The sequence below is a fragment of the Sprattus sprattus genome, assembly GCF_963457725.1.
Source record: "Sprattus sprattus genome assembly, chromosome: 18".
In the NCBI taxonomy this organism is placed as follows: domain Eukaryota; kingdom Metazoa; phylum Chordata; class Actinopteri; order Clupeiformes; family Clupeidae; genus Sprattus; species Sprattus sprattus.
The window spans coordinates 28,192,555-28,197,954 of NC_137916.1; the positions used below are offsets into that span (position 1 = coordinate 28,192,555).

The window sequence follows — 5,400 nt, forward strand, 5'->3', positions numbered from 1 at the left end:
TCTGGCTGGAAAAAAAAAAAATTCCGAGGTGGATTGTTTCTCATACCAAGGATATCTGATGTGAAGTGAAACGGGAATAAGGAGATAAAGCATTACAGGGTTAAAATAAAATAAATAAACATGACGATGCTTACTTGTACTGTGGCGAGAAGGAGGTGATGTCGGAGTTGTTGAGGATCCATCTGAACTCCAGCGGCCAGCTCCCCTCGGCCAGGCACGTAAGCACCAGACGGTTTCCCTCCAGGTGGATCTCCGGGGGTCCGGGCTCCGTCTTGAAGTACGGAGCCACATCACCTAGCAGCGAATAGCACAAACCAGTCAGAAATCACACTCGCAAAGTTAAGCTCAAACCACCTATCTATCATCTCTGCCCAGTTGCTCCATCTTTAGAAATAACTCGGCAGGGTTTTTCCTCCACCACCATCCACAGTCAGCCATAATGAAGGCTATTAAATCAGGCGTTTGTACTTTGTACATGTGAAGTTCATGACCTTGTCATTGCAAGCACAATGGCCAACAGGAGTACTTCCTGCTACACTTAAGCAACAAGCTGGCTAATTCCACTCATTAATTGTACCGCCTGCCTCAAGAATCATGCTAATTAGCGGGTCCAGATGGCCGAGACGCAAGAGTAGGGAGGGGGCATTTACTAGCTGAAATCGGGACAACACATCTCTGTTATGAACTGGAATATTACAGTGGCAGCTGGTTCGTTACGGACCCCCTACCCCCCCTTCACCCCCCCCCCTTCACCCGCCCACCCCTCCAGACCAGCAGCAAGACAGCAGAGGTGGACACAGGCGGACACACACACACACACACACACACACACACACACACACACACACACACACACACACACACACACACACACACACACACAAACCATCCAGATCATTTGCTGTCTGAAGAAGGCCACTGGAGAGCAACGAGATATTGTTCTAGAGGCTCCCAAAGCATGGCTCGAACAAGCGCCCATCAAAGAACCTCTTCTACCAAAGATCACACGTCCACACACACACACACACACACACACACAGAAAATCACACGTCCACTTCACGTTTATCCCGCGAGTGAGCGGCGTGCCTCTGTGTCAGTGACGTGAATAATTGAAAAAAGCGGAATGTTAAAATAGCCGTGTTTACTATCAGCAGACTTCATTCAGGGTTGACAGGCAGGGACAGTCATAAAAAGGTCATCGTAAAGTAAAGCTGCAAGCTCGGTAAACAACCTGTCAGAGCTCGGGATATGTGGCTGCAAGAAAAGCCAGCGAGCTCTCCTTCCCGCGCCGTCGTCCGTCCGTCCACCGTCTTTTCTTAGCCCTGAGACTGAACAAAATGAACGCCAACGAGAGAGGAGCGGTGGGATACGGGGTTAACAACCTCCAAGTGGGGTGGCAGTTAAAAACAATCTGCTGGGCCTCTACAGAGAAGCCACAGTGTCCTCTCACTTAGTCATGCAGCCACCCCTCAAATAACACTCACATCAACCTTCCTGAGAAAAACAACCAGTTCTGCCATATACATACGACTCAGAATATGAAAGTGTGTGAATAGGGGGGCAGGGTTATGACTTTTATTGAGCCGTCATAACTGAAGCCATTAATCTGCACCAACAGCAGTGCGTCCAGCTCCCATCCCATAGTAGCATAGGGCTGTTTCCCAGAAACATATCAACTCTTTCTCTTCTCTTCCAGTTTCGCCATCAAGAGAGACGGTTGGTTTCAGCATGCCACGAGAGTCTCTATGGACATGTTACAATTGATGAATTCATTTTATGGTGCTGCTTAAAAGACCTGCAGAGACAGATAGACGCTTTCTGGAGAAAACAGAAGAAAAGTTTTGATGCTGGTGTGGAATAATTTAGTACTTCAAAGAGCAGTTAAAATTAGAATTGTTAAAAAACTGCAGAGAATTCTGAAACCCATTGAGGTTTTAAGATAGCAAGTCCTTCCTCTGAATATCAGCATATTAAATACTTCATATTTTAAACAGATGATTGCACTCAGGAGGGGCGGTCAGGGCAAAGCCTGTATTAATTGCACTTCCTTTCAAATAATATCAATAACCTAAAGACATTTTGTTGAAACCCACTTTTATTAAAAGAAAGTTTTTTTTTTTTTTTTACAAAAACAAATACATTTAAAAATAATCATTGGAGCCGCTCTCCTTGTGCCTCTGGGACACAAATAATCCAGGAAATGTACTCAATATGTTTCTGTCGATTTGCTAGCTTTGTTGAGGTCGCCCCAAAGGCAAGGTCTCGGTTGCATGCCAAACTGAGAGAAACTGAGTGTGTCACTTCTTGGCTATTAAAAATGCTGCATTTCAGTTCAGTGTGCCAGAAGCCAAAAGGCTATAATAAAATGGCTGCATGGCAATGAGAGATACATTTTTGGCATTTGGGGTCTGAGCAGAGAGAAAATCTCTCTGGAAAACGTGCCTCTGACATAGGGCAGAGCTAGACATCTGAATTCATGCTAAACGGCTCTGTGAGTGCTTTGTTAAAGATAAAAACCCTCGTAGAGATAAAAAATCTACTGCTTCACTGATCAGCACTGCAGAGTCAGGGAGGATCGAGATGCACTGTGACAAAAAAAAAAAACCCTGCCGCATAAAGAACACTTTGTTCTCCGCCACTCCGTACATAAATTGTTGTCGACTGCATTCCACAGTGGATTGAAACATTAGGTTTTGAATTAATAATCTGTAATGGGCCTACAATGCTGCTTGACAGGCATTTCAAGCAAAGATTTTTTTTTTGCCTCTCATTATTATTTCTTCTTAAACATCTGACGGGGAGTTAAGTGACAGAGATATTCCTCCGAGGCAGACGCCACCCAGGATTAGAAAAGGCAACGAGCCTTAAGTATTCATCCCTAGTTCTAACATCCTCGCTCACAAGACGAAGAAAGAAAAAAAAAAGACCACAAACATTGTGGCTCCTCTTGTTGACTTTCTATGTCGCCATTGTATACCAACTTGAGTGCGTGTCAAAGCGAGTGAGATCTAAGCTCAGGGGGTCAAATGTTCAGCAACGAAACGACTGCCAAAGCACTTGTGTATGTCTGAGCCATTTTCTTGAGGCTATAAACACAACAGAAGGCGGTAATGTATACATATCAGTGTCTGCTGGACGCGTTAGTGTGCGTAGGTGCCTGTATCTGCCAGTCTGTCCAGTACCACTCAGTGCTTTATGAAGCTGGAACACACAAGGGGAAGGCTGTAGAAGGAGGGCTTCAGAGTTTCCTTTTCTGAGTAATTAATTAGAACACTGCTGCTGAACAACAGCCCACAACACCCGTCTGAAATAATGTAGTAAGAAGTAGTAGTAAGAAGTACATTTACATTACAAACTTGTAATTTCAAAGAAGGCTGCAAGTCAGTAACCATGAATTGTTCCCAATACAGATTGTTCATCCACAGTCTCCTTACTGGCCTCACAGAAATTGTGCAGAACAAAGCAGGCGTAAATTACATGGGGAAGGTCATTCAAGTTGATGTCCATAGGCCTTTGGGTTAGGGACAGGGATGCAACTGCCCAGTGTAAGGGGGGTATGCAGCAACAATTTTTTTTTTGCTTTATCCATCTTCCATCCAATCAACTCGCTACTCGTAGCCTAGTTCTAACTGCTTGTGTGTTCAGCGGTCACGGCGCTCACGCTCCCTCTTCTATGTCAAAATTCTATTATGGAAGAGATGAGGTGCCTACTCTAGCCTCTTTAGTCCTCTAAAATGTTATATAACATTAAGGAAATGCAGAAATTATTTAGAAACGCACAACAGTAGCTATATATAGAAAATACCCCAAACATTTTAATATTATTTTTTTTTTACCATCGCTTTGGCGCCTCCATGGGTGCGGCGCCCCTATGCGCCGCATACAGCGCATACCCACTTTTTGCGCCACTGGTTAGGGACTAAGCAGACAGTGAACTGGTGTTCACTGAACTGGTGTCTCTACTGACGGGAGTTCATAACACTGACTGATCATAGTGAGCTCTTTTTAAAAAGGAACCCATTTCCTGGTGTCAACTGCTATGTCTCTACGATGCAGAAAAGCTGAAAATGTACATGCACAAATCAACATCAAGGGGCACGATCCGCCCTATCGAAACACGCTTTTCAACCAATGCTTCAGTATTAATGCAGTTTTCATCTGCCATGCAGTAGTGCCTATCCATCTTCAAGACCTAACACGGATAGCCGAAACTTTTGAGCAAAGACCATATACAGTATAACTTGATTTTCGTGTACAAATATACCTATGATAAAGGTAGTCACAAATTACACACAATAAAACATCAACAACAGTAACTAATAATAAAATAAAACAATTTTAACAGCATACTGTAATAAAAGTTCTGTGAATGTGGTCTCTCTCTCTCTCTCTCTCTCTCTCTCTCTTGAATCAATGAATGGATGAATGAATGAAGGGGATTCTGATGTTTTTGTTTAATCCTAAATGGACAATGGAGCAATGAAAATATATTGCACGTATCGTTTATATCTGTTCCCTTCCTTCCTTCCTTCTCCCCACGTGTTACATCCTAGCCCCTCCCTTTGATAAACATGTGTTACATCCTAGCCCCTCCCTTTGATAAACATGTGTTACATCCTAGCCCCTCCCTTTGATACACATGTGTTACATCCTAGCCCCTCCCTTTGATACACATGTGTTACATCCTAGCCCCTCCCTTTGATAAGCATGTGTTACATCCTAGCCCCTCCCTTTGATACACATGTGTTACATCCTAGCCCCTCCCTTTGATACACATGTGAAGGAAACCAGGTGTTACATCCTAGCCCCTCCCTTTGATAAACATGTGAAAGAAACTAGGATTATTCAGGGACAAAACTACATGAGGTATGTGCTTAAAGATAGGAGGCGTGTGTTAAACAAGTCGTTTTGGAAAGGCTACTCAGAGTGGCATTCCAAACTTATGAAGTGTTTATTTTTCACTTAAAAGACCAATATGCAATAAATGTACTGCACAAAATCCTAAAATGAACCTGATACTGCATGCCATCAGAGAGATACGATAAGGAAACATGCTAAACTGAAGTACTGGCTTCTCCAACAACATGTTACTGCCAGGAATATTCTCCTTTAAAATATCCCTTCCAGAACGGAACGTCTGTTTGTGTTTTGGCCTGTATGATTCCGCCCACTGCCCATGTCTCCAGTGCCATTTTCACACCTTGGGTTGCCAGATAAGAATGTGAACACAGCATGTGACCGCCATGGAAGTAAGCAAACGAAAGGGGCCAACGGAGATAATGTTTAATTCTATCTGACCAAAAAGGCATCCTGGAGGGTGGAGATACATCTGAAAGATGGAGACAGCGCCCAAAGAGGTTTTAAGACGGGTGCCGAGTTGGACTAATTTTCTCCTGAAA

The 5,400-nt window shown here is 43.6% G+C and overlaps 1 protein-coding gene across 1 annotated transcript in view; it reads right to left on the reverse strand.

Moving 5' to 3' along the window:
- Nucleotides 1–285, reverse strand: part of sdk1a (sidekick cell adhesion molecule 1a) — a 170,058-nt gene extending 169,773 nt beyond the window's left edge. Inside the window, exon 1 of the mRNA XM_080856312.1 lies at nucleotides 135–285. The gene's annotated coding sequence lies outside the window, so the exon portion shown is untranslated. The remainder of the gene's footprint in view (nucleotides 1–134) is intronic.
- Between the last annotated feature and the right edge of the window lie 5,115 nt (nucleotides 286–5,400).